Raw genomic sequence first — 19,181 nt, forward strand, 5'->3', positions numbered from 1 at the left:
GTTTGTATGTTCTCCCTGTGACCACATGGGTTTCCTACGGGTACTCCAGTTTCCTCCCACAGTCCAAAGACATGTGGGTTGGTAGGTTAATTGCCACTGTAAACGGTCCCGTGATCAGGCTAGGGTTAAAGCGGGGGCTTGCTGGGCGATGTGGCTCGAAGGACCGGAATGGCCAATTCCATGCTGGATCTTAATTTTTAAAAAATGTGTATAAATGGCAAGCGATACCCACCCTGCTCATGTACTGTTTGTCCCCGCTAGGACCACCAGACTCAAAAAGTTACTTTCACCAAACAGCAAAGCTGATCAAAACCTTCAACCACTAACCCAGCCCTCCACACCCCTAACCACCACTACTTTATCATTTCCTGCCAGTCACCTTATGTACAGACACTCCTGTCACTTTATGGACGTACAATCAGTCTATGTACATAAGCTGTCTTATGTTTGTTTTTATTACTGTGTTCTTTGTTTTATTGCTTTTTTTTTCCTGGTGCTGCATCAGATCTGGAGTAACAATTATTTCATTTCCCTCCACCGTGTGCTGAAAATTAAACTATTTTGAGTCTTGAATTTCTTTGTCTTGACTTATCCTTTGTAACCTCCCTCCAGTGACCTACAAATATAGATTACAGAACAGGAACAGGCCCTTCAGCCCACAGTGTTAAACTGGTAATCGAAAGGCCAACTAAACTAATCTCTTCTGCCCACACAACGTTTATATCCTTCAATTTTTTTCCTCACATTCATACGCCTAATGTCTCTGCCTCTACCACCGCCACCATAAACAGTGCAGTCCAGACATCCACTACTCGTGTATGATAATAAAAAAAAGTTGTCCCTCGCATTTTAAGTTTATTTAAAACAATCAGTGCTTCCAGTGAGAAAATCCATCCTTAAGTGATGTATGGTGGGGCTCATCAGCAAAAATGATGAAATAATGTACAGGAAGGAGGTCAAACACCTAGAGAGCTGGTGCAGTGATAACAACTTGATGCTTAATGTCACCAAAACCAAGGAGATGATCGTCGATTTCAGACGGTCTCAGCCTGAGCACACACCCCTCAGCATCAGCGGCTCCACAGTGGAGAGAGTGGAAAACATCAAGTTCCTTGGGGTGCAGATCTCGGACAATCTCACCTGGTCCAGGAACACCACTGGGATTGTGAAACGGGCCCAGCAGAGATTGCACTTTCTGAGGAAGCTTAAACAAGCATCACTCCCCACTAACATCTTAACTACATTCTACAGAGGCGTGGTTGAGAGTGCGCTGACCTTTTGCATCACAACCTGGTACTCCAGCTGCAGTGCTGTCGACAAAAAAGCCTTGCAGAGGGTGGTTAGGGGAGCAGAGAAGGTTATTGGGGTCTCCCTATCTTCTGTCCAAGACCTCTTTCAGAGTCAATGCCTCCAGAAGACAGGGTACATCATTAAAGACCCCTCACACCCTCTCCATGAACTGTTTGTTCTTCTGCCATCAGGTAAATGTTACAGGAGCATCAAAACTAAAACCACAAGGCTACTAAACAGCTTCCTCCCACAGGCAGTCAGACTGCTAAATAGCTTCTCTGCCTGACTCTGCTTTGGACACTTTTAACTTGCACTGGACACTTATAACTTGATTTTAACTGACATGTGGCTGTTGTGCTTTACTATTTATTGTTATGTTTATTATTTAGTATCGCGTTTGTTATGTTATGATTGCATTGCTCCTGGGAAACGCTGTCTCATTCTGCCCTGCAGAGCTGATGTACGGTTAGAATGACAAAGTTTTTTGAATCTTGAGTGTAGCTTGGAGACATAGCCAAGTTCCTCACATGGTCTCACCTCGAAACATTGACTGTTTATTCTCCTCCAGTATTTTGTGTGTGGTGCTCTGTGACATCACCTGACCCAATGCCACAGCTGTTTAGCCAATGAGCTCTCTTACAGTGAATTATAATTGATTTTCTTTAAGAATATTACCTCAACTGTATCAAATTGCTTTGCTTCCCAATTTAAAGTTTGTATCATTCACAATAAATAGGCCCACAGTTGTCTGCTGTTATTCAATTAAAATCACAGCTGATCTGTCTGTAATTTCAACTCCGCCATCTGTCTATATCCACTAGATCAAGTGGACAGCCAGAGACTTTTTTCCCCCAGGGCAGAAATTGCTAATGCAAGGGGGCATAATTTTAAGGCGATTGGAGGAAAGTATTGGGAGGGATATCAGGAGGTTTGCTTTTTAGAGGGTTGTGGGTACATAGAACACCTTGCCAGATCTAGTGGTAGGGACAGCTACGTTAGGGAGTTAAAGAAATCCTTAGGCACACAGATGATAGGAAAATAGAGGACTATGTAGGAGTGAACGGTAAGATCGATTTTTTAAGAACAAGGTCAGCAGGACATCGTGGGCCAAAGAGCCCGTACAGTGCTGTTATGATCTACGTAACCTCAATGCCTTCTATGCTCGCTTTGATCGTCAGGACAGGGAGGAACCATTGCACTCCCCCACGTCTCCCAATGATCCTTTGGTCTCAGTATTTGAAGTTGTCGTGTGGGCTGCCTTCAGCAGAACGAATCCAAGGAAAGCATCTGATCCGATCGGAATACCTGGCCTAGAACTGAAGACCTGTGCCGACAACTGGCTGGTGTGTTCACAGATTATCTTCAACCTCTCACTCTGGCAGTACGTGGTACTCACCTGCTTCAAGCAGGCTTCATTCGTACTGGTGCCCAAAGAGAGTGTGGGAACCTGTCAAAATGACTTGCCCAGTGGCACTCACAACCACGGTGATGAAGTGTTTGAGAGGTTGGTGTTGAAGCACGTCAGCTCCTGTCTCAGTGGCGACTTGGACCTGCTCCAATTTGTCTACCAAAGCAACGGGTCTACAGCAGATGCCATCTCACCGGCTCTTCACTCAACCCTGGAACATCTGGACAGCAAATACATCAGAATGCTCTTTATCGATTACAGCTCAGCATTTCACACCATTATCCCCTCAAAACTAATCAGTGAACATCAGGACCTGGGCCTCAACACCCCCTGTACAATTGGATCCTGGATTTCCTCACTTGCAGACCCCAGTCAGTTCGGATTGACAACATCATCTCCAAAATCTTCATCAGCACAGGAGCACCACGAGGCTGTGTGCTTAGCCCCCTGCTCGACTCGCTTTACATTTATGATTGTGTGGCTCAGTACAGCTCCAACACCATATACAAGTTTGCTGATGACATTACTGCTGTGGGCCCTATCAAAGGTGATGATGATGATCAGCATACTTGGAGGGAGATTGTAAATTTGGTTGTGTAGTGTCATAACAACAACCTTTCACCCGATGTCAGCAAGACCAAGGAATTGATTGTAGACTTCAGAACAGGGAAGCCAGAGGTCCATGAGCCAGTAATCATCAGAGGATCAGAGATGGAGAGGGTCAGCAACTTTAAATTCCTGGGTGTCATTATCTCAGAGGATGCGTCATATACTATTGCAAAGAAAGCACAACAGCTCCTCTACTTCCTCAGGAGTCTGCGGAGGTTCGGCATGTCAACAAAAACCTTGACAACCTATAGATGTGTGGTAGAAGGTGTGCTGGCTGGCTGCATTGTGGCCTGGTACGGAGCCACCAATGCTTTTGAGTGGAAAATCCTACAAAAGGTAGTGGGCTCGGCCCAGTCCATCACAGGTAAAACCCTCCCAACCATTGAGCACATCTACATGAAGTGTTGGCGTAGAAAAGCAGCATCCATCATCAAAGATTTTCACCACTCAGGCCATGCTCTTTTCTCTCTGCTACCGTCAGGTACAAGAGCCTCAGGACTCACCACCAGGTTCAAGAACAGTTACTGCCCCTCAATCATCAAGCTCTTGAACAAAAGGGGATAACTAAACTCAATTAAAGGACTCTTTTGCATTGTTATTTCATGCTCATTATTTATATCTGCATTTGCGTAGTTTGTTTACAGTTACTGTTCTCTAGATTTCTAGGTAGAAGGGGATAACTACACATTCGATTTCTTGTTTCCCACAACCAATGATCTCATGTTAAGAACTTTTTATCTTGTTATTTCATGCTCTCTTTTTTTTTTATTATAATTGCATTTGAAGTTTGCTGTCTTCTATGCTCTTTCACTGATTCTGTTTACAGTTACTGTTCTATAGATTTGCTGAGTGTGCCCACAGGAAAAAGAATCTCATGGTGAAATGTGCGTACTCTGATAACAAATTTTACTTTGAACTTTGAACCTTTCAGCCTCTTGCTTAAGAAGAACTCATGTACCATCTTTCCTGCCTTAAAGATGTTCACAGTCCCTGCTTCCACCACTGTAAGAGCCATGTTTTCTATCTGCATTGTATTGTTATGGTAGTTTGTCACATGGGTGGGAGCGTGCTAAAAGCGAAGGGAATAAGTTGCGTATTCATGCTTCTCTTTAGTTTTAGAGCTGGGGAGTGCCGGGGGTGATATCTTTTGTGACCAATTAATTATGTTTGAAATTGCTTAATTCTACTTTACTTAAGTCCACTTAAATACATTTAATATCTTTAATATACGTTAAACGCTGAGCTCCTCCAGCATTTTGTGTGTTACTCGGATTTCCAGCATCTGCAGATTTTCTCTGCCAGTTTTAGTTTCATTAGTTTTATCATTTTAACATTGCTTTGCAGGTTAGTAATAAAGAATCAAATACATTTCTTCGACTTTTTGAACATTATTATGGGATTGGATCAGAAGGCACGTCATAGAGGATAACTCGCTGTGCTTGGTCCCTAACAGTGGCGTTGGTTTGTTCGAGTTGCCCCTACAACTGCGTTTTGAGGTAAAGGTTCAAAAACTTGCAACTCTCAGAGGAAAAAAAAAACTCACCTCATCTTAAATGGTAAGTCCTTAATTCTACAGGAAGAAGTGACCCCGAGTTCTAGATTCTTCCATAAGAGGTAATGCCATTTGTGTCGAGACCTTTTGGAAATCTCGCATGTTTCAATCATATCCCCACCCATACAAACTTCAACAAATACAAAGCCAGCTTGTTCAACATTATTTTAAAAAGCCAGCCCGTACCTTATATTGGCATCATTAGCATATTTTCTTAATAAGACCAATACTGTAGTCATGGGAGATTATAACATGCAGGTCGATTGGGAAAATCAGGTTGGTAATCAATTTTGAGAGTGAGTTTGTTAGGTGGCTACGAAATGGCTGTTTAGAGCAGTTTGTCATTGAGCCGACTCGGGGATCAGCTATACTGGCTTGGGCCGGAAGAGATTAGGGAGCTTAAGGTAAAAGAACCCTGAGGAGGCAGTGATCACAATATGATTGAGTTCAACTTGAAATTTGATAGAGAGAAAGTAAAGTCTGATGTAACAGTATTTCAGTGGAGTAAAGGAAATTACAGAGGTATGAGAGAGGAGTTGGCCAAAGTAAATTGGAAGGAGGTGCTGACAGGGATGACAGCAGAGCAGCAACGGTGTGAGTTTCTGGGAAAAAATGAGGAAGGTGAAGAATAGATGTATTCCAAAAACAAAGAAATACTCAAATGGCAAAATAGTAAACTTGTGGCTGACAAGGAAAGTCAAAGCTAATGTAAAAGCAAAAGAGAGGACATACAGCAAAGCAAAAGTTAGTAGGAAGATGGAGGATTGGGAAGCTTTTAAAAACCTACAGAGAGCAACCAAAAGAATCATCAGGAGGGGAAAGATGAAATATGAAAGCAAGCTCACGAACAATTTCAAAGTGGATAGTAAATGCTTTTGCAAGTATGGAAAAAAAGGGAAATGAGAGTGGGTCTAGAACCATTAGAAGATGAGGCCAGAGAAATAATAACGGGGGGATAAGGAGATGGCAGATAGATTAATAAGTATTTTGCATCAGTCTTCACTGTGGAAGACACGAGCAGTGTGCCAGATATTGACAGGTGTGAGGGAAGAGAAGTGGGTGCAGTTACTATTACAAGGGAGGAGGTGCTCAAAAAGCTGAAAGACCTAAAGGTACATGAGTCACCCGGACCAGATGAACTGAACCCTAGGGTTCTGAAAGAGGAAGCGATAGAGATTGTGGAGGCATTAGTAATGATCTTCCAAAAATCACTGGATTCTGGCATGATGCCAAAAGGGAATTAAAGACCAGTTATCCTGACCTTAGTAGTAGGGAAGATGTTGAAGTCAATTGTTAAGGATGAGGTGATGGGCGGTACTTGGTGACACAGGACAAGATGGAATAAAGTCAATATGGTTTCCTTAAGGGGAAAAATCTTGCCTGACAAACCTGTTGGAATTCTCTGAAGAGATGACACGTAGGATAGATAAAGGGGATGCAGTGGATGTTGTAAATTTGGACTTTCAGAAGGTGCCACACATGACACTGCTTACCAAGTTAAGAGCCAATGGTATTGCAGGAAAGTTACTGGCATGGTTAGAGCATTGGCTGATTGGTAGAGGCAGTGAGTGGCTGCCAGTGACTAGTATTGCTCCACAGGGGTGGGAGCTGGGACCACTTCTTTTTATGCTATATGTCAATGACTTAAATAATGGAATAGATGGCTTTGTTGGCAAGTTAAACCATAAGATATGGGAACAGAATTGGGCCATTCAGTCCATCAAGTCTCCTCTGCTATTCCATCATGGCTGATCCTGGATCCCACTCAACCCCATACACCTGCCTTCTCATCATATCCTTTGATGCCCTGACCGATCAGAAAACTATCAACTTCCATTTTAAATATACACACAGATGTGGCCTCCTGCAGTCTGTGGCAGAGCATTGCACGAATTCACTACTCTCTGGCTAAATAAAATCCTGCTTATCTCTGTTCTAAAGCGTCAACCCTCAATTTTGAGGCTGTGGCCTCTAGTTATGGATACCTCCACTACAGGAAACATCCTCTCCACATCCATCCTATCTACATCTTTCAACATTCGGTAAGTTTCAATGAGATCCTCCTGAATTCTTCTCAATTCCAGTGAGTACAAGCCCAAAGCTGCCAAATGCTCCTTATATGTTAACCCCTTCATTCCCGGAATCATCCTTGTGAACCACCTCTGGACTCTCTCCGATGACAACACATCCTTTCTGAGATATGGGGCTCAAAACTGTTGGCAATACTCCAAGTGTGGCCTGACTAGTGACGTATAAAGGCTCAGCGTTATCTCCTTGCTTTTATATTCTATTCCATTTGAAATAAATACCAACATTGCATTTGTCATCTTTACCACAGACTCAACCTGTGAATTAACCCTCTGGGAGTCTTGTATGAGAACTCCCAAGTCCCTCTGCAGCCCTGATGTTTGAACCTTCACCGCACTTAGATAATAGTCCGCACTATTGCTCCTTTTACCAAAATATACTATCATGTATTTCCCAACAATGTATTCCATCCGCCACTTTTTTGCCCATTCTTCCAATCTGTCTAACTCCTGCTGCAATCGCATTGCTTCCTCAGCACTACCTACCCCTCCACCTGTCTCCGTATCATCCACAAACTTTGCCACAAAGCCATTAATTCCATTATCCAAATCATTGACAAATAAACAATGTGAAAAGTAATGGTCCCAATACTGTCCCCTGAGGAACACCACTAGTCACTGACAGCCAACCAGAAAAGGCCCACTGTATTACCAATTGCTGCCTCCTGCCTGCCAGCCATGCCAGTATCTTTCCTGTAACACCATAGGACTTTATTTTGTAAAGCAGCCTCATGTGTGGCACCTTATCAAATGCCTTCTGAAAATCCAAGTAAATGACATCAACTGCCTCTCCTTTGTCCACCATGCTTGTTACTTCCTCGAAGAACTCCCAACAAATTTGTCAGGCAAGATTTTCCTTTACAGAAACCATGCTGACTTTGACTTATCTTATCATTAGTCTCCAAGTACCCTAAAACTTCATTCTTAATAATAGACTCTAACACTTTCCCAACCACTGATGTTAGGCTAACTGACTTTGCAGATGCGACGAAGATTGGCAGAGGGGCAGGCAATGTTCAACAGTGTTAATAATAGGCTTCAGAAAGACTTAGAGTAGGAGAACGTGCAAGAAAGTGGCAAATGAAATACAATGTTGGAAAATGCATGATCATGTACTTTGGTAGTAGAAATAAATGTGCAGACTATTTTCTAAATGGGGAGAAAATCCAGAAATCTGAGATGCAAAGGGACTTGGGAGCCCTTGTGCAGAACACCCTAAATGTTAACTTGCAGGTTGACTCTGTGGTGAGGAAGGCAAATACAATGTTAGCATTCATTTCAAGGTGTCTAGAATATAAGAGCAGGGATGTGATGCAGAGGCTCTATAAGGAACTGGTGAGGTCTCATCTTGAGTAATTGTGAACAGTTTGAGCACCCCATCTAAGAAAAGACGTGCTGACATTGAAGAGCATTCAGAGGAGTTTCACAAGGCTGATTCCAGGAATGAAATATTTATCATACAAGGAATGATGGCTCTTGGTCTGTACTCCCTGAAATTCTGAAGGATAAGGAGGGAATCTCATTGAGACTTTTTGAATGTTGAAAGGCCTTGACAGAGTAGATATGGAAAGAATGTTTCCCATGGTGGGAGAGTCTAGGACAAGAGGGCACAGCCTCAGGTTAGAGGGGTGTCCATTTAAAACAGGTGCGGAGAAATTTCTTTAGCCAGAGGATGGTGAATTTGTGGAATTTGTTACCACAGGCAGCTGTGGAGGCCAGGTCATACAGTGTATTTAAAGCAGAGATTAATAGGTTCTTGATTGGACACGGCATCAAAGGTTACGGGGGGGAAGGCCGGGTAGTGGGGCTGAGAAGAGGATAAAAGGATCAGCCATGATTGAATGGCAAAGCAGCCTTGATGGGCCAAATGGCCTCATTTTGCTCTTCTGTCTTATGGTATTATGGTCTTAGAATATCCCAGATGTATTGTCACCATTTAATTGAAGTAAACCTCCAAAGTTTACATTCAATTCCTCCCAACAAAAACAAACACGTCAGCTTTATTACTTGCCTTCTGTAAGACCAGAAGACATAGCAGCAGAATTAGGCCATTTGGCCTATCGAGTCTGCTCTGCCATTTCATCATGGCTGATCCAATTTCCCACTCAGCCCCAATCTCCTCCCTTCTCCCCGTATCCCTTCATTCTCTGACTAATCCAGAATCTATCAACCTCTCCCTTAAATACACATAAAGACTTGGCCTCCCTTGTCACAACAAATTCCAGAAATTCACCACACTCTGACTAAAGAAATTCCTCCTCATCTCCATTCTAAAAGAACGCCCCTCTATTCTGAGACCGTGTCCTCTGGTCCTATAAACACCCTCACCATAGGAAGCCTCCTCTCCACATCCACTTTATCAAGGCCTTTCACCATTCCTTTCTAAGATGAGGGGCCCCAAACTGCTCACAATACTCCAAGTGAGGCCTCACCAGTGATTTATAAAGTCTCAACATTACACCCTTGCTTCTATATTCTCGTCCTCTTGAAATGAACGCAAACATTACATTTGCCTTGTGTTTAGAATGGTACTATCACAATTTTTCAAATATTTACAGTCTTTGAATGACTGAATAAAATCTGTTCTTAGAGAATACACACAGCACAGGAACAGGCCCTCACCCCACAGTGTTTTGCTGAACCAATTAAATTAGTCATCAAGTGACCAACTAAACTAAGACCTTCTGCCTGCACAATGCCCATATCTTTCCATTTTCTTCTCCTTCATGTGCATATCCTAAAGGTTTTTTAAAAGTCCCAAATGTATCTGCCTCAACCCACGTCCCTGGCAGTGCATTCCCAACACCCACCACTCTCTGTATAAAGAATAACTTGCCCCTCCTATCTCCTTTGAAACTGCTTCCTCTGAAGTTAAATGCATTCCCTCTGGTATTACACATTGCAACCTTGCAAAAAAGATCATGTCTGTCCAGTCCATCAATGTCTCATAATCTATCAGAACCCCTCAGCTTCTTGTCCTCCGGAGAAAACAACCCAAGCTTGTCCAACCTCTCATTGTAGCACACGCCCTCTAATCCAGGCAGTATCCAGGTAAACCTTTTATGCCCCCTCTCCAAATCTCCAAATCCTCAACATCTTTCCTTTTAGTGGGGTGACCAGAACTCCAGATGCAGTCGAACTGAAGCTGCAACATAACTTCTTGACTTTTAAACTCAATAACTTATAAAGGCAAGCATTAGGGGAAGTATATCTTTAACTGCTGGCTTCGTCAGTGTGTGGTACCCACCTCTTCAAACTTCAATTATACTGGTGCCCGAGAAGAGCCTGGTGACCTGCCTCAATGACTATTGCCCAGTAACACTTACATCCACAGTGATGAAGTGTTTTGAGAGGTCGGTGATGAAACATGTCAGCTTCTGCCTCAGAAGTGACTTAGATCTACTTCAATTTCTCTACCAGAGCAACAAGTATTTCATTGGCTCTTCACTCAACTGTGGAATATCTGGATAGCAAGGTGCATATTTCAGAAACAAACAAGAGAAAATCTGCAGGTGCTGGTAATCCAAGCAACACACACAGAATACTGGAGGAACTCAGTAGATCAGGCAACATTTTTGGAAAAGAGCACTGCTGACGTTTCAGGCTGAGACCCTTTGGTAGTCGTGCAGTCAATACCATCATCCCCTCAAAACTAATCAATAAGTTCCAAAATCTTGGCTTCAATAACTCCTTGTGCAATTAGATCCTCAATTTCCTCACTTGCAGACCCCAATCAGTTTGCAAGAACATCTCCTCCACGATCTCTGTCAGCACAGGTGCACCACCTGGCTGTGCGCCTAATCCCTGGCTCTGCTCGCTTTACAATCGGCCGTGTGGCTAAGCACGGCTCCAATGCTATGTTCAAGTTTGCTGATGACACCACTGTCGTGGGCCAAATCAAGGGTGGTGACAAATTAACATATAGAAGAGAGATTGAAAATCTGGCTCAGTGTTGCCACAACAACAACCTCTTACTCAATATCAACAAGTCCAAGAAGCTGATTATTGACTTCAGAAGAAGGAAGCCAGAGATCCATGAGTCAGTCCTCAGCTGAAGATCAGAGGCGGAGAGGGTCAGCAATTTTAAATTCCTCGGTGTTACTTCAGATCCTGGTCACAGCAGGTAAGTGCAATTACAAAGATAGCATACCAGCGTCTCTACTTCCTTAGGAGTTTATGAAGATTTTAGCACAACATCTAAAATTTGACAAAAATTTTTAGTAATACACACAAAAAGCTGGAGGAACTCAGCAGATCAGGCAGCATCTATAGAAAAGATAAACTGTTGACTTTTCAGGCCGAGACCCTTCTTCAGGACTTCTATAGATGGGTATGTTGACTGGTTGTATCACAGCCTGGTATGGAAACATCAATGGCCTTGAATGGAAAATCCTATAAAAAGTAATGGGTACAGCTCGATCTGTCAAGCCCTTCCAACCATTGAGCACAACTACAAACATTGTTGCAGGAAAGCAGCATCCATCATCAGGGACCTCCACCACATAAGTCATGCTCTCTTCTCACTGCTGCCATCAGGAAGAAGGTACAGGAGCCTCAGGACTCGCACCACCAGGTTCAGGAACAGTTTCTACCCCTCGATCTCCCCCTACCTTCTTACTCTGAATTGTCAACTTTTATCTCCAGTTCTGACGAAGGGTCTCAGCCCAAGGCATCAACTGTTCACTCTTTTCCATAGATGCTGCCTGATCTGCTGAGGTCCTCCTGCATTGTGTGTGTTGCTTGGATTTCTAGCATCTGCAAATTTTTCTCTTGTTTGTGATGGTTACTATTCCATAGATTTATTGAGCATACCCAGAAGAAAATTAATCTCAGGGTTGTATACGGTGATGTATATATACTTTGCTAATAAAATTTACTTTGAATTTGCATATACAAGGACAGTCAGGTCCTCTGAATATCACTAACTTTTAATCTGTCAAGACTTCAAAGCAACACTGCCTTTCCATTTTCCTTCTGTCACAGTTGATAACCCTGCACTTTTCCATATTATCTTCCATTGGTCTGTCCTTGCCCATTCCCTTAGCCTATCTGCATCCCCTCTCTGTGTCTCCCTCAGGCCTCACTGCCACTCAACACTATATCAACTCTCCCTGCAAGTTGTACCTCAGTGTGTACATGTAGAAATTAGCTGTATAGAATACTCGATTATTAATTCCATTGACTTGGTTCATTGTGAGCACATAGGGACAAAAAACATGCACTAATTAATTCATTCAAGCAAATTTTGACTCTGCACTATAGTGCAAAAAGATAACTCTCTTTAAATACTCTGTCGCTAACTATTTTCATGATCACATGCACTGTGATATCTATAATAGCTCCAGTTTATTGAGCATCACTGGGAGAGCCAGCCTTTATTGCCCCTTATTCAAGGGGCTTCCTCTAAGACAACCACAACCTTGTTGGAGGGTTTGGAGGATTGCATGCGTATGGCGTTCATCAACTGTGGGGTTGCGTTCAGGAGCCGTGAGGTAATGTTACAGTTATATAAGACATTGGTCAGACCCCACTTGGAATACTGCGCTCAGTTCTAGTCACCTCACTAAGGAAGGATGTGGATACTATAGAGACAGTGCAGAGGAGATTTACAAGGATATTGCCTGGATTGGAGAGCATGCCTTATGAGAATAGGTTGAGTGAACTTGGCCTTTTCTCCTTGGAGCGACGGAGGATGAGAGGTGACCTGATAGAGGTGTATAAGATGATGAGAGGGATTGATTGATTGATTGGCCTTCATAAATTAAAGTATTGAGTACAGGCATTGGGATGTTCAAGACTGCTAGATTGTTTAGTGTCATTTTCAGTAAAGAGTGTAAATTGAACAAAATAATTGTTACTCTGGATCTGATGCAGCACAAAAACACAATATAAAGAACACAATAATAATAAAACACAATAAATATAAATAACATAGCTTATTTACATAGATTGATTGTATGTCCATAAAGTAACACCAGGCATGAGTGCCTGTACATAAGGTAACTAACAGGAAGTGATGGTGGTTTGGGGTTGGTGGCTGGAGGTATTGATCATTCTAACTGCTTGGGGAAAGTAACTGCTTTTGAGTCTGCATACAGTTCTGGTCACCCCATTATAGGAAGGATGTCGAGGCTTAAGAGGTTTACCAGGATGTTGCCTGAATTAGAGGGCATGTGCTATCATGAGTTGGAGAAACTTGGGATGTTTTCTCTGGAACAGCGGAGTCTGAGGGGAGATCTGACAGGGGTTTATAAGATTGAGAGGCATAGATAAGAGTATCTGTTTCCCTGGCTTGAAATGTCTAATACCAGAGGTCATCTATTTAAGGTGAGAGGGGAAAATTTCAAAGGAGATGTGAGGGGCAAGTTTTTTTTTAACGCAGAGGGGTGGGTGCCTGGAATCAGATACAGTATTATACACTAGAGACTTTCAAAAGACATTTAGATAGGCACATGAATGTGAGAAGAATTGAGGGATATGGACATGGAGTAGGCTTAAGGGATTGGTTTAGTTGGACACTGTGAAAGGTCTATTCCCCTCCAAAGATGCTGCCTGACCTGCTGAGTTCCTCTACCGTTATGTGTGCATTGTTCAAGATTTCCAGAATCCGCAGAAACTCTTGTGTCGATGCACACAAGACCCCCATGCCCAGGACATGCCCTCTTCCCACTAGTACCATCAAGGATAAGGCAGAGGAGCCTGAGGACACACACAATATTTCAGGAACAGCCTCTTCCACTCTGCCATCAGATTTCTGAATGGAGAATGCACCCATTTACACTACCTCACTATTTTTGCTCACTTTTTGCAGTATTTATTTCATTTAGTTTTATATAATGTGTATAAGATGATGAGAGGCATTGATCGTGTGGATAGTCAGAGGCTTTTTCCCAGGGCTGAAGTAGCTAACACAAGAGGGCACAGTTTTAAGGTGTTTGGAAGCAGGTACAGAGGAGATGTCAGGGGTAAGATTTTTACGCAGAGAGTGGTGATTGCGTGGAATGGGCTGCCAGCGACGGTGGTGGAGGTGGATACGATAGGGTCTTTTAAGAGACTCCTGGACAGGTACATGGAGCTCAGAAAATTAGAGGGCTGTGGGTGACCCGAGGTAATTTCTAAGCTAAGGACATGTTCAGCACAGCATCGTGGGCCAAAGGGCCTGTATTGTGCTGTAGGTTTTCTATGTTTCTATAATCCTGTATTTCTTACTGTAATTCTGAGACCCGCTGTTGGTCGGAGTCAACAATGGATATTCCATGCCAGCTATCTACGTTATATACAAGCCATTACACAAACCAGGGCAGTACGATAAGGCGAGCAATCTGTTGCTCATGTAGCAGGCTTTCCCTATCCATGAAGCTGATGAATCCAAAGGAAAGGCAGAGACTGATACAGTTTGGCACCAGCAGCATCGCAGGAGTTGGCAGTCAACATTGAACTTGCTGAAGGACTGCCTTAGGGTCTCCAGCTCTGGAATGTTCCCTTGGGATTTACTTCCGAAGCCTTTCCCATGAGTGGGTACAGCCACAAGGCAGCAGAGATTTGATTTTCCTTCTAGATGAGCTGCCAACCATAGCTGATGAGCCCCATCTGCCCAAACTAACTGGTTTTAAGGCACCAGTAACCCACCTTTGCCCCTTCTTCTGTCAGTAGAAATGGTTCCACTGGGCTAGGTAGCTAAACCACACGTGAAGGCCAGGAGCTGGACTTGGTTGTCAGAGGCTACTTGATTGAGGCACACGCCATTGGGAGCATTTAAAAGCAATGGGAGCTTATCCCCATTACCATGCCCAGCTACAAAATTCATAGTTGTTTTTTATTATTATGTATTGCAATGTTCTGCTGCTGCAAAACAGCATATTTCAAGACATATGTCGGTGATATTAAACCTGATTCAGATTCAGTACAGAACTACTACAGATACGATAAGGTAATTGCAAAATCCAAACATAGCATTCCCTATGAGGACACTGGAATTTTAGTAACAATGAATTCAATGCAATTCTATCATCAGACTCTGCTTCACAAAGAACTAATTATCCGTGAAGATAATCCCAACACTCTTCTACGCTATGTTTTAAACTGTGTTTAGTTTCCTTTCTTTCGTACAACAATGTGCTGCCGGACAATGCAGGGGCCACACAGCAGCTGAGGCAGCGTCTCTGGGGCAGACATGGTTCATGTTAACTGCATAAGGAGCTTTTACCTTCTTCCTGTGAACGTGTGGGTTTCCTTTGGGTGCTTTGGTTTCCTCCCACAGTCCAAGGATGTGCTGGTTGGTAGGTTAGTTGGTCATTGTAAATTGTCCTGTGATGAGACTAGAGCTAAGCAGGTGGGTTGCTAGCAGTGCAGATTTTCAAGTTGAAGTTTAAAGTTCAAAGTAAATTTATTATCAAAGTACATAAATGTCACCATATACAACGCTGAGATTTGTTTTCTAATGGGCATACTAAGTAACTGTAATAGCCATAATAGTCATAATCATACCTTATTGATCCCAGGGGGAAATTGGTTAAATCATAATAGAATCAAGAACCAAACATGACAACCAACCAGCGTGCAAAAGAAAACAAACTGCACAAATACAAAGAAAAAGTGATATTATAATAATAAATATTGAGAACATGGGATGAAAAGTCCTTGAAAGTGAGTCCAGGGGTTCAGTAACGGGGCAAGTGTTGTTGAGTGAACTTATCCCCTGTGGTTCAAGAGCCAGATAGTTGAGGGATAGCAACTATTCGTGAACCTGATGGTGTGGGTCCTGAGGCTCCTGTACCACCTTCACAATGGCAGCAATGAGAAGATAGCATGTCTTGGATGGTGGGAGTCTTTGATGATAGATGCAGCTTTCCTGTGACAACAGTGCAAGTAGATGTGCTCAATGATTGGGAGGACTTTGCCCGTGATGGACTGGGCCATATCCACTACTTTTTGTAGGATTTTCCATTCAAGGGCATCAGTGTTTCCACACCAGGCTGTGAAGCAGCCAGTCATATCCCTCCACTATACATCTATAGAAGTTTGCCAAAGTTTAGATATCATGCCTGTGGTAAACCATATATATGTTGTAACTGGGTTAACCGTCTGGACACGCCCCTCTGCTGACTGCCCCTGTGGCTCCTCCCACAGAATCCTGAATAAAGGTGATTTTTGCCTTGCCTCTCCCCCTCAGTCCAGGGGCAGACACTCAGCATGGAGGTCGTATTGTACAGCGAATAAAAGCCTTTCAATATTTACCCAACTTCAGTCTTTTAGAGTTATTGAAGGTGCTTCAATGCCAAATCTTTGTAAACTACTAAGAAAGTTTAATTGTCATTCAACCATCCATAAATACCATCAGGTAGAAGATACAGGTGCCTCAGAACTTGCACCACCAGGTTCAAGAACAGTTACTACCCCTCAACCATCAGGCTTTTGACCAAAAGAGGATAATTGTACGCATCTATGGAGATGTTCCCACAACCAATGATCTCACTTTAAGGACTCTCTACCTTGTCATTTCATGCTCTCGTTATTTATTGCTATTTATTTATATTTGCATTTCAACAATTTGTTGTCTTCCACGCTTTTGCTCTTTCATTGATTCTGTTTACAGTTAATTTTCTACAGATTTGCTAAGTATGCCCGCAGGAAAAGGAATCTCAGGGTTGTACGTGGTGACATGTATGTACACTGATAATAAATTTTACATTGAATACCCATGAATACAGCAAAACAAAATAGTGTTCCTCCAGGACCAAAGTGCAAAATGCAGTATCAACAGTTACACACAGCACAAGGCACATATAAGATAGCAATAAACATACAGTCACACTAAAAAATATAATATAGCCAGTGCCATGTTCTGTAGATTGTTGTCATCAATACAGTGATAAGTAAAGCTCATCTTAAAAACCCTTGCTAATATTTATCCAGTGGCCAACCATTTTAATTCCACTCCCCATTCCCATTCCAATATGTTGATCAGCGGCATCTTCTACTGTGGGTTGGAGATGCAACACCTCTTATTCCATCTGTGTACCCTCTAACCTGATGACATGAGCATCAATTTCCCCAACTTCCAGCAATTGCTTTCTCCTTTCTCTGCTCTCCTTTTCCATTCCCCATTCTGGCTCCCCTCTTACCCCTTCTCTTCTCCTCATTTGCCTATCACCTCCCTCTGGTGTCCTTCCTCCTTCCCTTTCTCCCATAATCCATTGTCCTCTCCTATCACATTCTTTCTTCAGCCTTTTACCTTTTCCACCTATCATTCCCAGCTTTTCATGTCACCTCCCCCCCCCCGCCCCGGTTTCACCTATCACCTGCCAGCTTGTACTCCTTCCCATCTCCTTATTCTGGCTTCTTCCCCCTTCCTTACCAGTCCTGATGAAGGGTCTTGGCCCGAAGCATTGACTCTATTCCCCACCAGAAATGCAGCCCTCCAAGAGGACCACAACCTTGTCATAGGGTTCAGAGGCTTGTGTACCTCAATGACCCAGAGGACAATGCCGGCTGGAGTCAGGGCTTTATGCCTTGGCTGTTGTAGGGTCACCCATGGGTAACAGGTCAAAGGGTGGAAGCCGGACTAAGACTGGTCCTCCACATTCAGAGGTTCAGCTCAGGACTAACCACACTGACTGGTCAAACAAAATTGTTACGGAAACAGCAATGAAGAAAACGTTCTTTGCTGCCCTAAGCACCAGCGGTGTATTGGGCAGTAAGTAAGTAGATGCCACCTGAACTGCTGAATTCCTCCTGGATCCAAACCAGAACATCTGACCCTGAATCACAGGTTCATTAGAAGTGAAGGATTTCCTTAATCCAATACCTCTGGATTAACTATTCCCTACTCCCTTACAGCTCTGGCATCATGGATAGGGGATGAGTTTGTGGTGGAGATGAAGGAGGTCCCATGAATGTGATTGTCAGATTAGTGAGTAGGGTTGAGGAAGTCCTGAGAGACTCCAAGCATGGTCTTGACTCTTCCCGTGGACAGTTCTTCACTGCACTCTGTGGAATCTGAATTAAAAACACAAAGTGCTGGGAGTACTTGGACAATCATGGGGTCTTGGAGGTAAAGCCTCAGTTCAGTGACCTCCTGTCAGAGAGGGGTAGGGAAGGTGTTATACTGTAGAGGAAGTAGGGAGGAGGGAAGGAATGGGACAGTTAACAGGGAGGCAGGTAATGGTCAGTGATGAAAGTGATAATGGTATACTTTGGTTGTGAATAGAACCTGTCAGACTCTCAGCAGTGGGTTTGTCCAACTGCTGGTCGGAAGACCAAGAGCTCCTTGGGCACCTCTCAAGTGCCAAAACCATGGAACTTGTGGGGACCACCTCCCCTGAGCTTAACATAGAACAGAAATCTACAGAACATTACAGGCCCTTCAGCCCACACATACCCTACTCTAGAAGCTGCCTAGAATTACCCTACCACAAAGCCCTCTATTTTTCTAAGCTCCATGTACCTATCTAAGAATCTCTTAAAAGACCCTATTGTATCCAATAGAAAACAGAAAACATCTACAAGGATGTTGCCGGGCCTTGAGGACCGTATGTGTAGGGAAAGGACAATTATGTTAGGGCTTTATTCCTTGGAGCATGGGAGAATGAGGGGAGATTTGATAGAGGTATACAAAATTATGGGGGTTATAGATAAGGTTAATGCAAGTGGCCTTTTTCCACTGAGGTTGGGTAAGATTAGAACTAGAGGTCATAGGTTATGGGTGAAAGGTGAAATATTTAAGAGGAACTTTCTTCACTCAGAGGGTGGTGATAGTGTGGAACAAGTTGCCAGCAGAAGTGGTGATTGGGGTTCGAATGCAACTTTTAAGAGAAGTTTGAATATGTACATGGATGGGATTGATATTGGATGATCTGCATCCTAGAGTACTTAAGGAAGTAGCCCAAGAAATAGTGGATGCATTAGTGATAATTTTTCAAAACTCGTTAGATTCTGGACTAGTTCCTGAGGATTGGAGGGTGGCTAATGTAACCCCACTTTTTAAAAAAGGAGAGAGAGAGAAACCGGGGAATTATAGACCGGTTAGCCTAACGTCAGTGGTGGGGAAACTGCTGGAGTCAGTTATCAAAGATGTGATAACAGCACATTTGGAAAGTGGTGAAATCATCGGACAAAGTCAGCATGGATTTGTGAAGGGAAGATCATGTCTGACGAATCTCATTGAATTTTTTGAGGATGTAACTAGTAGAGTGGATAGGGGAGAACCAGTGGATGTGGTATATTTGGATTTTCA

The 19,181-nt window shown here is 43.1% G+C and overlaps 1 long non-coding RNA gene across 2 annotated transcripts in view; it reads right to left on the minus strand.

Moving 5' to 3' along the window:
* LOC140194907 (uncharacterized) overlaps positions 1–19,181 on the minus strand; it is a 61,287-nt gene that overhangs the window by 18,278 nt on the left and 23,828 nt on the right. The window lies entirely within an intron of this gene.

Source organism: Mobula birostris, chromosome 1, assembly GCF_030028105.1.
Source record: "Mobula birostris isolate sMobBir1 chromosome 1, sMobBir1.hap1, whole genome shotgun sequence".
NCBI classification, from domain to species: Eukaryota; Metazoa; Chordata; class Chondrichthyes; order Myliobatiformes; family Myliobatidae; genus Mobula; species Mobula birostris.